The sequence below is a fragment of the Macaca fascicularis genome, chromosome 7 (assembly GCF_037993035.2).
Source record: "Macaca fascicularis isolate 582-1 chromosome 7, T2T-MFA8v1.1".
Lineage (NCBI taxonomy): Eukaryota > Metazoa > Chordata > Mammalia > Primates > Cercopithecidae > Macaca > Macaca fascicularis.
In genome coordinates, this window is record NC_088381.1 from 5,731,688 (window position 1) to 5,754,546 (window position 22,859).

The following is a 22,859-nucleotide window of genomic DNA, read 5'->3' on the forward strand; positions in this document are numbered from 1 at the left end:
CTCCTTGAAGCTCCAGACCAGGAGCCAGCTGCCAGCTGGACCCTCCATTTGGTGTCTCGGAGAAACCTTGCACTCTGTGGGTCTAACTCTGAACCCAGAAAAGCTCCCCATCTCAGCCCTGTCTCTTCCTAGGGAAAGCCTATGACCCAGTTGTGCACCACACCCACATTTGAGTCAGCGGCTCCTGCCCCGCACTGTGAGCACTTTGGATAAGCCAGTGCCGAGGGGGAAAGAGCTCTGAATGTCAAACCGTGAGTTTCAACTCCACCTCCAGCTCTGAGAGCTGTGGGCAGGGAAGGGCGCTAGTCCAGTGTGCTGTAGAAAGACCAGTCTGCCACTGTATGGCACATGGATGGCGGGGACAGAGTGCGGGTGGAGAGACCAGACGGTGGGCAGGGCAGGGGAGGCAGGGACATGGCTGTAGCCGTGGAGATGGGAGGACAGACAGGACTTGGTGGCCACTTGGATGAACCGAGGGAGGAGTCTGGAAGAGACACCCAGTTTTGTCTCAGATGTGTGGAGCGTGGGATGCTGTTCACTGATCGAGGGAGGAGGAGGAGGAAGAGGTGTGGCATGGGAGGAGGTAGCTGAGCTCTGTCATGAATGTCATTTGAAGTCCCCAGGGAGAGCCAGGCCCGCCAGCACCTTCACTGCTTCAGCCGGCCCTCGGGGTGCCTGTGCTCCCTGGCCCTCTCGGCTCCCGCTTCATAGCTGTCAGCTGCAGTGGGGGACAGCTGCTCAAGGGCCCAGCATGTCTGTGTTCTTAGCCAGGGGACTGCCGCGTGGCCCATGCTGAGCAGAAGCTGATGGACGACCCTCTGAACAAAACTCATTACAACATCCTGATCCACCCAGCCACCAACTCCTCACAGCTCATCTCCATCGAGACGGAGCTCTCCCTGGCCCAGTGCATCAGTTGGTAGGTGCAGAGGACACCTGTGGCTCAGGCTCAAGTGAAGAGGCAGCTCATGCCCAAGCCCCAGGCAATCAGTGTCCAGAGGAATGAAATGACTAGAGTTGATTTAGACTCACCAATGCATGGCGGGGAGGCTGGAGGAGGGTCCATGAGGTTTATAGGTTTCCAATATTTAATGAGTCCATGGTTTTGTTAACAAAAAAGAAGTGAGGGTGGGAGCGGGATCACCACTGGCCAGGCAGCCAATGGGCCTGCATAGACTCTGCTCCACTGAGTCTCCAGCACGACCATAAGCTTTTCCTCCTCATCCTCCCAGCCCCGCCCTACTCTCTCCCCCAGCTTGCTCAGCAGGTGACCTTACCGACTCCCTACTTGTTGGGGGAAATAAGAACCAGACTGGGGAAAATGATGGGTACAGAGGCCCAGGTGTAGGGGCAGGACCCAGGGCAGTGCAGCCTCTACTGAGCCAGGTGGGTGAGGGTCTGGAGAGTGGGCATGGCTGCTGCAGGCATGGAAAGGAGGCGCAGATGGCGGCACTCCCAGGGACCACCGTCAGGGTCTCCATATGTGGATGTGTGCAGAGGTGGGTGCTGAGGGAGGAGGTGCAGGGAATTTCTCATCTTCTCTCCACTGCCTCTGAGTTGGAGATGTCAGAGGGAGCCATGGCCCACTGTAAACTAACACAGTGTCCCCACCCACAGGGTTAGAACCCCTCCCCTGGAAGCGGCTCTGAGGGGAGCAGTCACATGTGGAGAGTGCAGGGCGCTGTGTCCAGCCAGGGGAAGGAGGACACCAAGGGGGTTGACCCTCCTCTGGCCAGGTGGCTGCCTTCTGACACACCAGCCTCTCTCTCTAGCACGGTGGCCCCCACACACCCAGCCTGTCAAACCTACAGCCCTCAAGAAGGCTTTGGCCAAATGAATGAACAGCTCCGTCTCCCAGGAGGAAGCACAGCTGAAGGATGCGGAGGGCAGTAGAGTTGTGGATGCTCCGCCCCCTGTCTCCACAGTCGGACCAGAAAGAAGGGGGCTTTCAGCCAGGCTCTCCCAGGCTGGGGTCTGAGTGTCACTGTCCAGCTATTGGCTTCTTGCTAATGGGTGAGCCCAGCTGCTCCTGTACAGCTGCCACCCTAGTGAGGGTGAACCAGCCGGCGAGTGACATGTCTGATAGTTGGGGATACAGGAAAGATTAGGCTGTGGCTGCTGGGCCAGGAAGGGGTGTTTTTTTTCAGGGTTTGTTTATCTATTGACTTGATGAGGGAGGGTTATAGGTACAACCAGTTTAAAGATGGAAATCTTGAGAGAGCAGGCAGGGACTTAGTGCTGAGTAAGGCAAGCAGGCTTCTCAAAGCAGCTCTTTTGGGGAGGCCAGAATCCTGTACCAATGTCCTCAGCACGTTCATCAGCTGCTGGGGGAGTGCTGGACAGGGTTAAAGCACAGGAGAACTTTCTGGATGATAGGAATGTTCTTTATCTTCAAAAGAGGTGGGATACATGGGTAATGCATTTGTTAAAACTCATCAAAATGTAAAGCAGATCTGTGCTTTTCACTGAATGTGAATTATACCTCAAATTAAAAACATTTTTAAAAAGACCGATGGGCCAGATGCAGTGGCTCACGCCTGTAATCCTAGCATTTGGGAGGCCAAGGAGGGTATATCACCTGAGTCAGGAGCTCAAGACCAGCCTGGAAAACATGGTTAAATCCTGTCTTTATTAAAAATATAAAAATTAGCCAGATATGGTGACACACGCCTGTAATGCCAGCTACTCAGGAGGCTGAGGCAGGAGAATTGCTTGAACCCAGGAGGCAGAGGTTACAGTGAGCAGAGATCCTGCCACTGCATTAGAGCCTGGGCAACAGCGGGACTCCATCTCAAAAAAAAAAAAAAAAAGACATGAAGGTTTTCACTGAAGGCAGAGTAGCTTGTTATAGATTAGCCTCCCCACAACAGCAGTTAAAAAACCTGGACAAAAATGTGTCCCCCACCAAGAAAAACTATTTGAAGGTAATTGGAGACCTTCGATTACCTTCACGCCAGGACTTGAGTGACCAGGCCTAGGAGGTGACCCTGACAGTATGTAGTGCTTTTCCCACATTTGGTGATTGGTAAACAACAGAGGGCTAAGAGGTTAAGAAACTGAGTCTGAAGTGGTGGTTAAGAGGCTGGAGAGCCTAGCTGAATGTTTGGCACTCACAGGACTGAAATGACCTCATGAGAATTTGGGTCCCAGTAAGGAGATGGGACCTTGGTGGGGACCCTGGAAGGGCCACCCCTAGGAGTCCAAATGAATAAAAAATAGACCAGCTGTCACAAAAACTAAAGCCTGCTTTGAACCAGCTTAGTCCCAAACTACACGAAGGTGATCTGCGCTTACTCCAATTGTGTGCCATAAAGTCAAAGTCAATACTCTCTGCAGGCAGATAAAAGTTTACTAGCAAAGCCATAAGACAAGACAAGACTAAATGAGAAAGAACAAGGAAAAAAAACAAAAAAACCCAAAAACAATAGAAACACACATGTAAGGAAGATAAGCAAGAAACTTTCTTTTTTTTTTTTTTTTGGAGAAGGAGTCTCGCTCTGTCACCCAGGCTTGAGTGCAGTGGCACAATCTCAGCTCACTGCAACCTCTACCTCCCGGGTTCAAGCGATTCTCCTGCCTCAGCCTCCCAAGTAGCTGGGATTACAGGCATGCGCCACCATGCCCGGCTAATTTTTGTATTGGCCAGGCTGGTCTTGAACTCCTGACCTCAGGTGGTCCATTCATCTCGGCCTCCCAAATTGCTGGGATTACAGGTGTGAGCCACCGTGCCTGGCCAGTATTTTGCCACAATTTAAAATAAATAAATTTTCTTTTCTTTTTTTTTTTTTTTCAGGTTTGTGTTCTGACTATATTGTAAACAGTCACATGGCAGCTGACTGTTCTCCAGGCCTCGCTGCCGGCTTTTAGATGTTTATTATTTTTGCCTTCTTGTCATGTGCGCGGTAGAAGAATGGCAGGCAGGGCTTGCTGTAGAGATCTTTGGAGGGAGAAAGGCAGGAAACTGAGCACCGTGCGAGCCCTCCCCTGCTCCTGCCTGCCCCCCTCGCCCAAGGGCTCTACTCACCACCCTGCTTGTTGGCAGCTCCTGAGGGACCGGGATCCCTGGTGCAGACTCTTCCGCAGGGTTCTGGGCAGCTGCCCGCAATCCGCCACGTCCCTGGTTACGGTCGCTCACAAGCGGAAACACCAGCTCCACCTGGAGGGAAAGGTGCTCAGTCGCCACACCTGTGCCCACACCCACCTCCACACCCACCCCCGCAGAGATGCTGCATGACTTAGAGGGTCCAGAGAAATGAGAAGGCGGGAAACCAAGAGCTAAGGGGGTCTGGGAGGGGCCACCAAGGGAGACGGCAAAGCTGGGGTAGGCAGAGTCCGGCTCACCGTGGCCTCCCGGCTCTCCAGTTCCTCTGGGATGCTTGGCATGGGCTGAGGTGCCTCCTCCTCCACCTCCTCCCTGTCCAGTGCATCTCCTGTGGGGAGTGGCCAGAGGGCTCCTCAGACAACCCAACAAGGGAGGTAACAATGGGCCCACCTCTGCCCCCACCCTCACTGTGCAACCCTGGGCCAGCCCCTTCCCAGAGGGAAATCAGCAGCTGTTCTTTACTTTTATTTTTTTGAAGAGCCAACGTCTCCCTACGTTGCCCAGGTGCCGTCCCACTACCAATCAACACGGGAGTTCTGACATGCTCCATTTCTGCCCTGGGCCAGTTCCCCCATTCATAGGCAACCCTGGTGTTCCCCCACTCCCAGGAGGTTGCCATATCTATGCCGAACTTAGTATGGATACCCGGTCGGCATAATGACCAGTTGTTCTAAAAGTCTCCTACAACTCCTCAATTCTACACTGTTAACAGTCCCCCCCTCTTCCTGGGGCTCTCTCCTCTTCCTCTGAGTGTCAGCTCCACCTGCAGGATAGGCGTCAGGGTAGGCAGTGGCTGGCTTCCAGATTCTGGGCCCATAAACGGGGTAGTGAGGGCACTGAGGGGCTCTGTCACCTGCCCAGGCCCCTGGCCCCTGGCCCCTTCCCCCTTCCTCCAGGCCTAAGTGACTGCCTCCCTTGCCTAGAGGCCCATGCCTCCCTCCCCAGCCTCAAATCTCACACCCTTCTTCCCACCATTTACACTGTAGGCCACAGACTGGTGGAAAAGCAGAGGGAGCCAACCACCATCTGCTAAGTTGTGGTGAGGTCGCTCTGTATGATCTCCAGGGTTTGCACCCGCCTCCACCTGCTCCCCCCAGAGCTCGCCTTCCCCCCCAGCTCCACCAGCCTCTCCTCCAGCTCCTGCAGCCTCACCTCCTGCATCTTCTCCTGCTGCCACAGCCTCACCTCCTGCTCCCGCATCTTCCCCTCTTTCTCTCGAATCTTCTCCTCCTGCTCCCGTAACTTTTCCTCCTTCTCCCACATCATCTCCTCCTGCCTCCTCATCTTCTCCTTCTCCTCGTGCATCTCCTCCTGCCTCCACATCTTCTCCTCCTGCTCGCACATCTTCTCCTCCTGCCTCCACATCTTCTCCTCCTCCTCCCGCATCTTCTCCTCCTGCTCCCGCATCATCTCCTCCTTCTCCCACATCATCTCCTCCTGCTCCCGCATCATCTCCTCCTGCCTCTGCATCTTCTCCTCCTGCTCCCATATCTTCTCCTCCTGCCTCCGCATCTTCTCCTCCTGCTCCCGTATCTTCTCCTCCTGCCTCCACATCTTCTCCTCAAGTTGCTGGTACAGGCGGTTCCACAACTGGTTCTCTTCCACCTGGGCTTGGAGCTTCGCGGACACACTCTGCAGCTCCTTACCCAGGTGGTCAGCCTCCTCCTGCAGCTGCTGCTGGAACAGTGAAAGTTGGTTTGAACCTCAGAAGGAAACAGACTCATGGGATAGTCATATAAATGTAATCTATCAAACAATGGTTTTCATCTATGATCCTTTAAAAAATATTTTGTTAATCCCTACTCTGAGATTGCGATTCCCCAGGCAGGGCCCCAATTTGCAGATTTTTAGCACACTCTAGAGGATTCTATGGTGGGACCAGAACAAGGGCCCAAATTTTCTAGCTCTTGGCTGGAGCCTCCCCATATCCTGCTTGATCCCTAGACCATGGTCCCAGCCGGATGGGAATCCTGCAACCTCCAGGGCTGCAGCCACTTGCCTGTGGCAGCAGGAGCTTGGCCCTCTCCAGCTTCCTTTCTAGCTCCTTTACATTGAGCTGGATCTCAGACTTCTCAGATTCTACAAGTCGAAGTTTTTCTTGTAGTTCGGCATTTTTCTCCTTCAGCTCCTCATGGGTTATGCTACGACCAGAGGCAGTAGATAAAGGAATGAACGAAGAACAGAAAGGACCGCTGTGGTGATCAACCCTCTACTTTCACCCCACAACCACAGAACCGTGGCATTGGATGGGACCCCAGGAATTTAAAGCCCCAGGTGGCAGGCCAGAGAGAAGACATGAGTTGCCTGAGGCTACCCCATGAGTCAGTGGCACAACTGGCACTAGAGCTTCCCTGTGCACACATGAAAACCTGTATGAGCCTCTCACCATGCTCACCTGTACCCCCACCTCCCAGCACACCCCCCACGCTAAGAGCCCCCAGACCTCCCATCCCACCGTCCCCCATCCTACGTGTTCCTGTACAGTTCCAGACTCAGGGCGTCCCTCTCCTTTGTTAACTCCTCGATGTACTGCAAATAGAGAAAGGTGAAGTCAGGATAGAGCAGGCAGAGGAGCGGCTGGCCGACCAGGAACAACAGCCACCGTGACCACTCCACACACCACTCCCCATTCCCAGTCACACCTCACATGCTCTCAAGGCACTTCCAAGCCCAGGGTCTCATTTGTTTTTCTTTCTTTGTTTTGTTTCTTTCTTTTTCTTTTTGTTTTTGTTCGTTTTTTGAGGCAGAGTTTGGCTCTTGTTACCCTGGCTGGAGTGCAATGACGCAATCTCATCTCACCACAACTTCTGCCTCCCGGGTTCAAGTGATTCTCCTGCTTTAGCCTCCTGAGTAGCTGGGATTACAGGCATGTGCCACCACACCCGGCTAATTTTGTATTTTTAGTAGAGACAGGGTTTCTCCATGTCGGTCAGTCTAGTCTTGAACTCCCAACCACAGATGATCTGCCCGCCTCGGCCTCCCAAAGCGCTGGCATTACAGACGTGAGCCAGAGCACCCGGCCCTCATTTGTTTTTCAAAGAACTCAGTAAAGGTGGAAGAGACAGGGAAAGAGACTGAATTTATAGCTGGCAAACAGGGGTGCAGAGAGATCAGATAATATTGCTATGGTTGTTACTGTTATTACTACCACTGTTGGAACCTTTACTGACTGCTTCACCAGGCACTGTGCTAACAGTCCCATTTCATCCTCACAACCTCCATAGGAGACAGTTACCATTGTTACCTCTATCGTGTAGATGAAAAACATGGGGTATTAAGGGTTAAGTGCTTGCCTAAGATCACGTAGAGCTGAGATTTCACACCCAGATATATCTGATTCTCTGTTCTTTCACTGGGGGTAGCAGCACAGGTAAGAAGGAGGACATTAATCTTTTATTGACTTTTTGAAAGGATGATACATTCGCATTGTCCAAAACTCAGAAAGTACAGAAGGGAAATATCTCCCCCAAACACTGTTCCTCTCTCCTGAGTTTTTCATGATCCTTACAAATATGTTTTATGTATATTACCATAATACACACACACACATATACGTGCTCTCTCTCTCTCAACACAAATAATAACATACTCAAGCTACTCTTCTGTACCTTTATGGTACAAGTATCCTAACCGCCACTTGGGACTTGGCCAAGGCCACAGTCAAGTATGGGCAGGGCGGGCACTTGGCCTGCAAGCTCTATGTCCAGTGCTTGCTCCCCACAGCACCCCCCAACTCACCCACAGCAGCTGACTCAGCCCCTGTCAGCCTCTAACCACCACACACAAAAGCAGCAAGAAATGGCCATGCTGTCTTCTGGGCAGGACACTCCCTCCTGCAGAAGGGACTTTTAGGCTCACTCCTCCATCTGTGAAGCCGGGTTCCCAGGGGATGGGGCAGGTGGTTGGACTCACACTGTCAGCCTTCTTCTTCTGTGTAGCAACAGCAGAGAGGGCCCGCTCTAACTCTCCGGCAAACTTCCATGAATCATGGAGGCGGCTCACCAGATCCCTGGACTCTCCTGGAATGAGAGATATTCAGATGCGGCCCAAAGGACTCCCCACAAAGGCCTGTCAAAGTGCCAGGTTGAAGGATGACCGGGTGCCAGATTCCCACCTTCCAACTGCTGGACAGCACACTGGCTGTAATAGAGTGCCGTCTGAAGCTCAGTTTTCTCACATGTAAGGATTCGTATGGTAGGAACCTGAGCCTTTGGGAGAAAAGACAAGCAAGTGCTGAAAGAGAAGCAAAGAAACCTTCTCCAGAGGACAGGAGGGAACTTCACACCCTCCACTTACCTCTAGCTCCCTCCTTAGGGCATCCTGATGTTGGTGGCTTGCCTTCTTTTCCTATAGAAAGAGGAAGACAGAGCTCTTACTGGGAGGTGGGGGGTGGGGGGGCAGACATGGCACAGCAGTGTGTCATGAAGGACCTGTAGTGTCACATGGAAAGCTGCCCATGCAACTGCTGTTCCGGTCCACTCCAGGACAGGCGTGGGGCTGGCTTTCACTTTAAAAATTGTATTACATCAATTGAGGTACAAATCCTATTAAAATAGAAATTTTATAGTGTGCTTGATGATTGATAAAGTAGACTATATTATCCAACATTCCAATGAGATAAAATAATCACAATCATTTCTCTTTTTTGGAAAAACTTTCTCTTATTTGCCTACATTATTGTTAAGGTTTGTTTAAAAAAAAAAACAAGAAATCTGTCTAACATCCTTAAAAACACAAAACTTTTGAGACGGGTGTGGCGGCTCACGCCTGTAATCCCAGCACTTTGGGATGCTGAGGTGGGTGGATAACCTAAGTTCAGGAGTTCAAGACCAGCTTGGCCAACATGATGAAACCCTGTCTCTATTAAAAATACAAAACTAGCTGGGCACGGTGGCAGGTGCCTGTAATCCTAGCTACTTGGGAGGCTGAGACAAGAGAATCCCTTGAACCTGGGAGGCGGAGGTTGCAGTGAGCCAAAGTCATGTCACTGCACTTCAGCCTGGGCTACACAACGAAACTCTGTCTCTAAATACATACCTACATACATACATATGCACACACACACACACGGAAAGCTTTCTTTAATAAGCACTCAACATTCTTTACAAGTTTAAAACAAATACAGGATCGTTCTAAAATAAGGCTAAATGTTAAGTGATGGGGGAGAGAAAAAGGACATAAATCACTCCCACTCTCATGAGGTTAATCAGTAAATCCTATTTTTCTAGAATCACCTGGCCTCTCTAAGCCCTGAAAATGAAACTGAATTTCTCACTCGATACTTGGCTATGACTTGCAATCATGAAAACCAAGAGTTGTGTTCTGTCACTGTGTAGTGCTTGCTACCTGGGATCAAGGGTTGACTTTTTCATGATTTGCTCCATTACCTGTGTGCTGCTTATCCCAGACCAAACTAAGCTTTTTTCTAGAGTTTTACAATTTATAGTTAGTATATAAGAGTGGCTCTCAAAACTATAGTCTCTGGACTAGGAGCACTTGGGAATGTCTTATACATGTAAATTCTCAGAAACTCTGGAGTAGGGCCCAGCAATCCGTGCTACAATAAGCCCTCCAGGTGTTCAGGAACCGCTGGCATACAGCAGGTAGAAAAATGCGTTTCCTTCTGTAGGTCCAAAGCCAGGGATACTATAAGTTCTGTCTCGATATGAAACAATGACGTGCAATTAAAAGACATAAATCTCCTTCCTACTTCCACCCTTCAGCCAGTGTGTTTTATTTTTATGAGTTAATAAGAAAGCAGGTGGCAATCAGAGATTTAGTCTACAAAGTATATTTACAGGTATCAGTTCTCATCCAGCCTGATCTCATCCAATATCATTTATATCCTCTTACATCCAAAGTTTTAGAAAAGGATCTTCACAATGTAAGACTCAGGCACACTAGGAGTTCTATGATAAAAGACCAAGTAGATCTGAATGTCCAAACTTACTAGAGAAGAAAGGTGGAATCATTGGCTATATTTTCACATTGCATTCAACAGGAAATTAAAGTTTTGAATTGTTTTCACCTTCATCCTTCCAAGTTAATAGAATTCAACCAGAAAACTCCATTCTTCCAAAGCCTCTAGCCAGGCAAAGTTTCAATGTATTACTTCTTGCTTTCCAATGGATACAAAGCAGAGTCCTGGTAGGCACATTTTGTACACCTGCAAAGATGCAAAACTAAACAGTTCCCTCTGTTCAATATTAAAACAAAAGTCCTGTAAACCTCAGATGGTGAGTGTAATACTTCGGCACTAGCATGAAAGCCTCAAATACAAAAAAAAAAAAAAAAAAAAAAATACCAAGAACACTCCTAGCAAACAAAAGTAAGCTCTTGGCCGGGAGCAGTAGTTCACGCCTGTACTCCCAGCATATTGGCAAGCCAAGGTGCAGTAAGTCAGGAGTTCAAAACCAGCCTGGGCAGCATAGCGAATTCACATCTCTACAAAAAATTTAAAAATTAGCTGGGCATGGCGACACACACCTGTAGTCCTAGAGCTACTTGGGAGGCTGAGGTGGGAAAATTGCTTGAGCCCAGGAGTTTGAGGCTGCAGTAGCTATGATCATGCCACTGCACTCTAGTCGGGGTGACAGAGTGAGATCTAGATATTGCATTCTGTCCTGCTCCTGTTTCCACTAAAATCGCTAAGTTAAAATGTTTTCATTCAGCAGGATAAAAAGTGAAATTTGACTTTGGTGCTTTGCTAGCAAAAATAAATAAATAAAGTGAAATGACAAATTACTTACTGGGAGAAAGTCTTTGTAACTTCAATGACAGATAAAAGGCTTGTATCCTTAGCCTATAAAGAAATCTTTAAAATTACTCAGAAAAAAAATGAATGATTTCCAGCAGAAAATGGGCAATGGAGAAACCGGCACTTCCCACAAGAAAAAAAAAATGGCCAATGAGCATATGAAAAAGATTCAAAAGCACTAGAAATCAAAGAAATGTAATGAAAACAATGAGATGTTCTGCTTATAGACCAGCAAGATGACAAATGGAAGGGGGAACCTGGAGCTCTGTCCCTGTTGGTGGGAGTATAAACTGAACCAATAATCCTACAAGATCATTTGAACATTTCTTTTAAAATTCCTAAAACTGTTTTATATTATTTTCCTCTAGAAATTCTACTTCTATGAATTTGGTGCAAAAATCCTTACTCGAGTCCATTAAAATGTATATGGAAGGAAATTCACTCTGGGGTGGCAACGATTCACTTAACATACATCCAGCTATTAAAAATGATGATGCCAGGATGTATTTCTCCCATAGAAACATGCTTAAAATATAGTCAGTGACAAAAGACCATATATTACAATTCTCCTTTTTAAAATGCTTCTAGGCATAAAAAGTGTAAAAAGCAACAAACCAGAATGTGTTGAGTGGCAAAATTGAAGATATATTCTTTATATTTTGTCATCCAAATTTTTACAAAAAGAATGTGATTTCCTTTATAATCAGGGGGATTATATTTACATTTCTTTTCTTTTTCTTCTTTTTTCTCCTGTATATATCCCATGTAGGCTAGAGAGCTTAAATCCCTGCCTCTTGAGGGAAATCAGCCCATTTTCAGGCCATGCAGTATGCGAAGCTGCCCCATCCTCCCTTTATCTTTTTAATTAATTAATTAATTTATTTATTTATTTATGTTGAGATGGAGTCTCGCTCTGTTGCTCAGGCTGGAGTGCAGTGGCGCATCTCAGCTCACTGCAACTTCCATCTCCCGAGTTCAAGCGATTCCCCTGGCTCAGCCTCCTGAGTAGCTGGGTCTACAGGCATGCACCACCATGCCCAGCTAATTTTTGTATTTTTAGTAAAGAGAGAGTTTTACCATGTTGGACAGGCTGGTCTCAAACTCCTTACCTCAAGGGATATGTCTGCCTTGGCCTCCCAAAGTGCTAGGATTACAGACATGAGCCACTGTGCCAGGCCTGACATATTATTTCTAAAAATTTCAGTGACATTTCAATTAAGTTACATTTAATTCTTACTGACCTGATCTCTTATCCTGTTTAATGATATCTTCCAGTTGAAAGGTGTTTCCTCTGTAATCACAGGTGCTAAAGGAAATACAGCATGTATTCATTAGGTAGATATCCACTAAACCACTAATTCTTGCATTGTAGTCCTGAGACCCTCACCATCAGCAACACGTGGGAACTTGTTAGACATGCAGATTCCTGGGCCAGCCCCACACCTCCTGAATCAGAAAGTGGGCAAGAGGGACAGCTATCTGTGCTTTAATAAGCCTTGAGATGCTCCCTGGAGTTTGAAAACTACAGAACTAGAATACGTAGGGTAGTAAGTGCTCATACTTTATCCCAGGTACCTAGGGACTCTTCCCCTCTTTTCCATTCTCTTTTCCACTGAAATAAGATGAGAGCTCATTTTAACTTAATGGGTATAAGAAAGAAGGCAGTGAGATGACAAGGGTTTCAAATTAGAGTTCAAAATTTAATCAGTGGATGGTGACAGGATGCAAGCCTTCTGAACAGATTACTGCAAGAAAGCTGATTATAATCTACATGTCATGTATCATTAGTGTATTGATGTTAAATTTTTGGGGGAGATCAATGGTATTGTGATTATATAGGAGAATGTCCTGGTTCTTAGAAGATAGCTGCAAAAGTACCTAACAGTGAAATGCTCTGATACTGGCAATTTACTTTGAAATGATTCAGAGGTTAAAAGGGCACATATACAATCTTTCATACGCGGAAGAGAGAAAACAAATATGACAAAACGTTAACTGGATCTGAATCCAGTTGAATAGCATACAGATGTTCACTGTATGATTTTATCAACATTTCTGTGTTTGCAAGTTTTTAAACTAAAAAGTTGAGGGAAGAGAAACATCACCCCAAATGTTTCTATGAAAGGGAACTATAGAAAAAGCACAGAATTGAACACTCTGTAGAAGAGCGCACCGTACCCATCCGGACAGCGTGGTCACAGCGCAGGGTCTCCTCCAGGAGGCTGTTCTCTGGCCTCTTCTGTGCTGTCCCTGCCCCCTGACGCTGCCGAGGCTTTATTCTAACAACTCTTTTTCAAAAGATATAATTTTTTTCATTCATCTAAGAAAGAGACAAAAGAATGAGTATACACTTAGAAAATAATATTACACTTATACTTGTGTAAAAGCAAAAAATACTTTGAAAAGTGGGGAAGCAAGAAATGTACTGTTCCACAATTCTGTTCTTACTGTCTTTTTATTCTCCCAGTGATTTCCTATTCCTGCTGCCTATGGTGGGGTGAGCTGCAAATGATTTCTTCTCCTCATTGATTTAAAATGTCATGTTTATAATATACTAACCTCCCGTAGAAGCATTTGGGTTTATTTCTAGGCTCTATTCTACTCAAGTGATCTATCCGTTCACAAGCCACTATCAATTTTGATTATTAGAGCATCCTAAAGTTAAGTAATTTTTTTTTTTTTGAGATGGAGTCTCTCACTCTGTCACCCAGGCTGGAGTGCAGTGGCATGATCTAGGCTCATGGCAAGCTCCACCTCCTGGGTTCACACCATTCTCCTGCCTCAGCCTCCTGAGTAGCTGGGACCACAGGCGCCCGCCACCACCCTCAGCTAAATTTTTGTATTTTCAGTAGAGATGGTGTTTCAGTGTGTTAGCCAGGATGATCTGGATCTCCTGACCTCATGATCCGCCCACCTTAACCTCCCAAAGTGCTGGGATTACAGGCATGAGTCACCAGGCTCGGCCGAGTAATTCTTTGATTAGGATATTAGTATTTGATGGAGCTTGAAACTTTTGACTCTAAATTCAAATTCTTATTATCTCTAACTTCTAAAAGACAACAATTATGACTTCAGTGTATAAAATGCCAGCTTTTTCAGCTACCTTAGAGAATTCTCTTATTTTCCCCATATAGAATCAGTTTATCCATTCAGTTTTCTCTCCAAACACTAATATTTTCATTTTGGTATCCCTAATTTTTTTTTTCTTTTTTTTTTTTTTGAAACAGAGTCTTGCCCTGTTGCCCAAGCTGGAGGACAGTTACACCATCTCAGCTCCTTGCAGCCTCTGCCTCCCAGGCTCAAGCAGTCCTCTCACCTCAGACTCCCAAGTAGCTGGGGCCACAGGTGCATATAACACGCCCAGCTCATTTTGTATTTTTTTGCAGAGATGAGGTCTTACCACGTTGCCCAGGCTGGTCTCAAACTCCTGAGCTCAAGTGCTGTGAGCTCCTGAACTCCTAAAGTGCTGGGATTACAGGTGTGAACCATGGCTCCTGCCAGTTTTCCTAATCTCTTATCTTTTGTAGTTTCACTGGCTTATGTGGTTAATAACTGTTAGTGTTAATTAACAGGGATAACTGTAACACTGGACCTTTTACCTTATTCCGGATCTTAAAGGGATGTTTGTAGAATTTCACCCATCATGCATGATGGCAGCTTTTGGCTAGATGTGTTTATAATCCACTAGGAGTAAAAAAAAAAAATTAGAAGTAAATATTGAATTTTATCAAATGTCTTTCTAACATATATGGAGGGAACCATGTATTTTCTCCTTAACGTCTTGCAACCAGGAATCATACCAGATCTTCTAATAGTGATTCCAAAGAATAAGGTTCACGTGGTTGTGCGGCATAATTTTTCCACTGTGCTACGTCTGCATCACTAGTCATGAATGAGAGAGAGTGTGTTTTAATGCTACCTTTGCCAGGTACCTTTGTCAGGTTTGGGTTTTCATGTTCTAACAGTTTCAAAAAAAGGTTTGAAAGTTCTACTTTATTCTTTACATGTGGAAATTGCAATAAATTATTCGTGATTTACTGAAAACTTCACTTGAAGGTCTGATTTAATTTCAAAGCAAAACCAAACCTTTCTTTCTTTTTTGTGGGGGGAGGGTAGGAGGAGTGGGATGGGAGGACACTAACTCATTGATACTTGATGTTTTTTTTTTTCTTGGAATTTATCTTCTAGGGACAATCTGACAATGATGAATTTAATTTAGATTTGCAGATTTTAAAAATAATTCTTTTGATATTCTTGTTATCATTTATTTGCCTATTCTCCAGCTCTGTTGCCCAGGCTGAAGTGCCACAGTCCAATCATAGCTCACTGCAGCCTTGAACTCCTGGACTGAAGTGATCATCCCCTATCAGCCCCTCGAGTAGCAGAGAATATAGGCTCACGCTACCATGCCCAGCTCATTTTTTAAAATTTAGTGGAGACAGGGTTTCACCATGTTGCCCAGGCTGGTCTCAAACTTCTGGGCTCAAGCAATCCTTCCTCCTCAGCCTCCCAAAGTGCTGGGATTACAAGTGTCAGCTACTATGCCTGGCACTATTCTTATTTTTATTATAATAAAATGTTAAGATTGGATAAATAATATAGCCAAATTATTGGAGCCAGACTACATCTACTAAAATTAAATGAAATTTCACTTGTCTGAAATCAGACATACTTTGGAAGATATGTTTGTTATGGTATTAATTAAAATTACGGCTATTTTTTGCACTCACCAAAATCTGTGGAGCACCTTAAAGACACAGGCGGTATCCTCCAGAGCAGTGAAAACAGTTACAAGAGGCTCTCAGGACAGCTTTGTCAGGAGAGACATGCTATACATATAAAGACATAAGGAGAGAGAAAAGAAACAACCATTTTACACACAGTCCCCACATTGAAAGCTATAGGCTGGGTAATGCAGGCACTGATTTTTGCAAATCAGATCTTTCCATGTGGCATCTCTATATAGCGTGCTTTTGCTTTAGAGAGTAGCAGCAATATTTTCAGTTTTCTGTTTGTTTGTTTGTTTTAAGACAGGATCTTGCTCCACCACCCAGGCTGGAGAGCAGTGATGTGATCGTAGCTCACTGCAGCATCGACCTCCTGGGCTCAAGTGGTCTTCCCGCCTCAGCCACCCGAGTAGCTGTACTACAGGCATACACCACCATGCCCCACCAATTTTGTATCTTTTGTAGAGACAAGGTCTCACTATGTTGCCCAGGCTCGTCTTCAACTCCTCAGCTCAAGTGATCCTCCCGTTTCAGACTACCAAAGTGCTAGGATTATAGGCGTAAGCCACCACACCTGGCCAAGATATTTGTTTTCAAAGAATGGTTAATAGGTATAAGAAAAATAGGGAAGGCTGAGGTACAGTGGCTCACACCTGTAACCTCAGCACTTTTGGAGGCCGAGGCAGGAGGATCACCTGAGGTCAGGAGTTCGAGACCAGCCTGGCCAACACGGTAAAACCCCATGTCTTCTAAAAACACAAAAATTAGCCAGGCATGGTGGAATGCACCTCTAGTCTCAGCTACTCAGGAGGCTGAGGCAGAATCACTTGAACCCAGGAGTCAGAGGCTGCAGTGAGCCGAGATTGCACCACTGCACTCCAGCCTAGGTGACAGAGCAAGACTCCATCAAAAAAAAGAAGAAAAAAGAAAAATAGGGAATATTTGTTAGTAGTCTGAGTTCCACAATCATGTCAAGCATATTAAAACTTCCTTAAATTCCTAATTACCTTTTCCTGTCTTTTTTCAAAAGAGGATTTAACTTCATCAGAATTTTTCTTTACATTTAAAACACCTGCATCTTCAGTTGCCTCATCATCTGGCAAAGCAAAGGTCACTCTTTTCAAGCTTTCTTTACATTGTTTACTGTCTTCACTTTCTTCCAGGTCATCATCTTCATCCCTACACTACCAAAGCTCTTATCAAAAGAAATATTCTGCTTTCCATTAGAAAAACAAAAGGAAACATATTTTCCCTTAATAAAGTTCTTCTTTTATACGCCTAATGCAACCAAATACTCAGAACTTCCAAAATTATTCAGGTATTAAGGAAGAGAAGGTATCATTTCAGTGAAATGCTATGGAGAAACAGAACAAAAAGTATCCAATATATAGAAAATAAATTATTCATCAATCTATAATACAAACCTCCTATCTCACAAAAATAACAGGATTTTGGGGGCACAAAACCAAATCGAAGTTCCTGGTAAGAAAGGTTTGATTGCTACTGCCAGTAATATTTTTCTTCATTAATTGATCTCTAATGTCCCTTTAAATCCAGAGACTTTTCTCTGGCTATCTTGAGAATATCTGATAGGAGAGAATCTAACTTCTTAAAACAAACATATGTGAAAACCACAAGTACAGATACATAATTGGGCAATTCTAGCTCACATTGTAAAGGATGGTTGAAAATACTCACATTTCAGAAATGCTTAGTTATTCTGCTTCTTCTTCAGCAATTTCATCATCTTGTTGGAACCCAGCTCAACATTATGATCACTTGCTATGTCTTCATCACTTTCAAATGGATCCAAAAAATCTTTGTACTTCACATTTCTGGAACTTTTTTTTTACCTGACTAAAATAAAAAGATTTTTTAAACTATTAATTAGGAATAGAAAAATACATCACTAACACATGCATATATATTTGTATGTATACTGTATGTCTACATTACTTTCCAACTTAATAATACTATAAGCCAAAAATAGTTATTAGGTGAAATTGGCAACTAAAAGCATTACTATAAAACTATTAGAGGAACAAATGAAACATAAACTGAATGGAAGTACAGATTCATTTATAACTGATAAGATAGAGCACAGTATTTCTTAGCTCTAAATTTTCTAACTACAATTACATCTCTCCTAGAAAAACAGAACAAAAGCTAATTTGAGGAGGAAAAAAGTGCTCTCTCCTCTCAAAACTTTAAGTTTTTTACTTCCAAACAGCCCCCCTTCACCTTCATCAGAATCACTATCTTAAAAAACAATCAGTATCGTCCACCTCACCATCATCATCATCTTTTCATTCCTCTTCTTTTCCTCTGTTTTCTAAATAAGCCTTCGTTTCAAAGAGTTGGAAGAATTTCTCGTCTACTGTGGACTTTTCTCTTGGTTTTGTTTTGTACCTTGCTCTGCTGTTCCAAATTTGTTGATACCAAAGTCAAGGTCAGAATTCTCAGCACTGAAAACTGGGCTTTTCCTCAGATCGCATTTGCTTGAGTTTGCTCTCTCACTCACTTCAGGATTGTCACCACCCATATCTGACACTTCCTCCTCCTCCTCTAAATCTTCTAGGTCCTCCTGGCCACTAGCCTCTGTCTCTGAATCATCCTCTTCACACTCCTGTTCTTCACTCCCTGGGAGAAGACTGATATCTTCATCTTTGTTTCACTAACTGCATTCTGGAAGCATTGTAAAATTGGTTCATTTTGCAACTCAGGTTGTTGCAAAGTCTGTTCATCATCAAAACTTCCTATCACAAGTTTTTGTAAAGGGCTTCCATGGAGCCTACCATTCTCCAATATTTGATTAAACTCATGAAGCACTTTTGTTAAAGAAGTGAACTTTGATGCCAATCCATCTTGAATCCTATTGGGAGGAATTAAACGAGATTCAGAGTTATAGGTAATAATTTCACAGCCCTCTTAATTAAAAGAAAAATAAAAACCCCAACTCTTCTGTAAAATCAAATTGGAATGAAGTGTAAGTATAGATTCTGGCCCCAACAACATATAAGCTGATGAGCCACAATGATATCTAAAACTTGTCAACCAAGTATTTGTGAATCTGCTTATAAATTTTAGGCAGGAAAAGCATTACAAATCGATTTGCTTGGAAATATGTAGTGAATTAGCCTTAAATTATCAACTCTGCACCACTCCATTCATTCATTCCCTTTTTCCTTCCGTGATCAACATTTGCTTTGGCTACAGTGGTCAAGGAAAACCTCTCTTAGATGTGACATCTGAGATGAAACCTACAGGTAAGGATAGTCCTATAAAGATTGGGAAACACGTATTCCAGGCAGAAGAAACAGCAAGAACAAATTCTCTAAGATGCAATTGAGCTTGGGAAGCCTGAGGAATGAAAAAGTGAGCGGGGCTAGAGTGTGAAGGAGGCAGAAGGTGAAGTGGGAGAGACTGATGGCAGCCAAATTCCGCAGGGCTCAAGGGTAAGAGTTTGCCATTTTAAGTGTAATAAGAAAACAAGAGAAGATTTTAAGCAGAAGGATGAAATGATGATTTACACGAAGGAAGAAGGGAGGAAGGAAGAGGAGGAAAGAGTGATTAGAAGGTTGATGCAGCATTCCAGGAAAAGGATGATGGTGATTTAAGCTGGAATTAGAGCAGTGAATATACTGAGTACTGTTTGGAGGTAGAACTGACACGATTGCTAAGGAATTAGATACAGAATAGAGAAAAACGAACACATCAGAGTAGCAGCCTAGTTTTATGTGTGAGCAACTGGAAAGACATAACTGCCATTTACTGCAACAGGCAAGGGTTGAGTGGTGGAGCATGGGAAAAGGACTTAAGGGGATGGCAGAGTATAGGTGGGTAGACACAACATTCTACTCTATTTTGGACACAGTGAATTTGCGATGCTGAGAGTACCAAAATTTTAAAAATCGTTAAAAGCCATGTGTGCTACTGAATTCCAACTAAGCTCAGTCTGTAGTTGCTGTCAGCTGGGAACTCAAGGGAGAGGTTGGGGTTTGGAATACAAATGAGTCATGATTTTTTAGATCATATTTGAAGTTCTTCAACAAAATGCACATAAAACGCTTGTGCTGGGAAGAGACATGAAAGTTCTAACTCTCAAGAAGCTTAGTTGGGGTGGACAGACAAGTGACAAGTTTGTACTTTCAATGAAGTATGATGACAGGTAAACACTGAGTGCTTTAGGAGCACAAAGGCGGAAGGAGAAACCAACACAGTTTGTGTGGGGGGGGATGGGGGCCGAAATAAGCCTCAAGGGGAGCTTCTAGGCGTTAATAACTGAAGTTAGGTTGATTTCAATAACATTCAACTGGGAGAGCCACATGTAAAAACAATTTTTTAATTTTTGATAGCCTAGGAAAGTATAAACTCTGAAATGTGGGGGAAAGTGATTTACATTTCCGCTTACCCTCCCCCAGCTACACAATTTGACAGGGGTCGGTAACCCGCGTCCACTTGAGACCCCGGTCGCACCCCGAGCCCCGGATCTGCGCACTTATGTGAGGATGCACTCGGGCCAGCCGGGGGCTTTGCTGACCACCGTCAGACGCCGCTCCAGGGTCTCTCAGCGCCAGGCCGGGGCCATGGCTGTCTGCAATTCCCTACACAACGGCTGCAAGCGAGGCCAGAGAGCCCCAGGAAACCGCACCGCAAGGACGCGCCCAGCGCAACTTGGAGCTCTGAGCCCAAAGTTCCCCCGCGCACAGCTTCCGGCCTCACCCCCCGCCGGAGCCAATGGCAGCGCGAGCGCTGTAGCCTGTGCGGGGGGCGGGAAACAAAAACTGCCACTGGTCAAGGCAAGCGCCTTTGAACTGTCTCCCAACTTAGTTTTGTACTTTTCAGGGACCCACAGGGGGTGGCGCGTCCTGGCTTTAATTTCTAATTTAGGTAAAGAGGCTGTTACGTGCAGTAGTTAATCAGCGGCCTTCCCCACGCCCCCTGCCGGGTCGCCCCGCCCTCCACCGCGCACCTGGCTGGCTCAGCGCTGGTGGGGACACAGCCGAGCGCGCGCACGCGCTGAAAGCTGCTGCTGCTAACGCCTTAGGTGAAAACCGGGCGCCAGCGAAGGTCGCCGTGGGTCAGGGCATGTGGGAACGGAGGCCAGGGAAGGCCTCAACGTGGCCAAACCACCTTGATGATGCGCTCTGTCCCCCCGGGCGCATTCCGCGGCCACTGCCGGCACCTAGGGAGAGGGTACCTTCCAGAAACTCCTCAGCTTAGTGCGGGGATGGCCTTCTTGTGCATGAGTCCCACTGCCACTCGGGAGCTGTGCGCCCTGGACGCTGCACCTTCCAGTTTGTGGGCCGCGGAGGCGGGGGATCTTGCCCACCGGGTCTGACAGGGCAGGGACGGAAGTAAATGGAAGCTGGTAGGTAAGTGTTATTTTATCGCGCACCCATAAAGAGGCTGGGGAGAAACAAGAAAGGAGAGCAAGTCCTGTTTCAAAAAAAAAAAAAAAAAAATTCGGCCGGGCACGGTGGCTCAAGGCTTGTAATCCCAGCGCTTTGGGAGGCCGAGGCGGGCAAATCATGAGGTCAGGCCTGGCTAATACGGTGAAACCCCGTCTCTACTAAAAAATTACAAAAAAAAAAAAAAGAAAAAAAAAATTAGCCGGGCGTGGTGGCGGGCGCCTGTAGTTCCAGCTACTCGGGAGGCTGAGGCAGGAGAATGGCGTGAACCCGGGAGGCGGAGCTTGCAGTGAGCAGAGATCGTGCCACTGCACTCCACCCTAGGCAACAGAATGAGACTCCGTCTCAAATAGGCAACAGAATGAGACTCCGTCTCAAAAAAAGAAAAAAAAAAGTGCAATTTAACAGCAATGATCACATTCACTGAGTTCATGTGACCATCACCTTTATCTATTTCAAAACATTTTCACTGGCTGAGTGCGGTGGCTCACTCCTGTAGTCCCAGCACGTTGGGAGGCAAAGGTGGGAGGATCACTTGAGGCCAGGAGTTCAAGGCAAGACCAGCCTGGGCAACATGGCAAAACTCTGTCTCCAAAAAAATTCAAAAATTAGCCAGGCGTGGTGGCGCATGCATGTAGTTCCAGCTACTCAGGAGGCTGAGGTGACAGGATCACCTGAACCTGGGAGATCAAGGTTGCAGTGAGCCATGATCATGCCACTGCACTCCAGCCTGGGCCACAGAGTGAGACCTTGTCTCAAAAAGAAAAAAACATTTTCATCACCCCAAAAGGAAACCCCGTACGTATTAAGCAATTACTCCCCGTTCCCTCCTCCCTCTAGCCCTTGGCAACCACTATTCTGTTTTCTGTCTCTATAGATTTACCTATTCTAGATATTTTGTGTAAATGGAATCATATATGACCTTTTATGTGTGGTTCTATCATTTAACATAATGTTTTTGATGTTCATGTTGTAGCATGTGACGGTACTTCATATCCAGATAACATTCCGTTGTATAGAAGTGAGTGATATTTCACTGTTTGGCTTTCAGAACTCCTGGTGCTATGAACATTAGCCTACGAGTTCTTGTTTGAGTTCTTATTCTTAATTATTCAGGGGTATGTAGGAATGGAATTGCTGGGTCTTAGGAGAACTGTTTAACTTTTTGAGGAACTGCCGAACTGCTCTGGGCGGTTGTGTCATTTTACACCCTCACCAGCAACGCACAAGAGTTCCAGTGTCTCCATATTTTCATCAACACTTGCTACTTTATGTTTTCTTGATTATAGCCATCTTGCTATGCGTGAATTAGTATCTCACTGTAGTTTTCATTTGCTTTTCCCTAAAGATATGGTTTGGATTTGTGTCCCTGCCCAAATCTCATGTGGAATTGTAATTCCCAGTATTGGAGGAGGCACCTGGTGGGAGGTGATTGGATCATGGGGGCAATTTCCCCCTTGCTATTCTCCTGATAGTGAGTTCTCATAAGGTCTGGTTGTTTAAAAGTGTGATCCCTCTCACTTCACTCTCTTCCTACTACTCCAGCCATGTAAGGCATTGACTCCTCTTTGCCTTCCACCATGGTTGTGAGTTTCCTGAGGCCTCCCAAGCCATGCTTCCTGTACAGCCTGTGAAACATCAGACCATTAAACCTCTTTTCTCTATAAGTTACCCTGTCTCAGGTAATTCTTTATAGCAATGAGAGAACGGACTAATATACCTAATGACTAATGTTGTTGAGTATCTTGGATGCTTGTTGGCCATTTTTATACCCTTATCTCTTTTTTATATTTTTGACTTTTTAATTTTAGTGGGATTTTTTTGAGACACAGTCTCACTGTCACACAGGCTGGCCTCAAACT

General features: G+C 45.6%; 1 pseudogene; it reads right to left on the reverse strand.

Annotated features, from left to right (window-relative positions):
* Positions 1 to 647: 647 nt before the first annotated feature.
* On the reverse strand, positions 648 to 20,276 carry LOC102133943 (uncharacterized; annotated as a pseudogene).
* Positions 20,277 to 22,859: the final 2,583 nt, after the last annotated feature.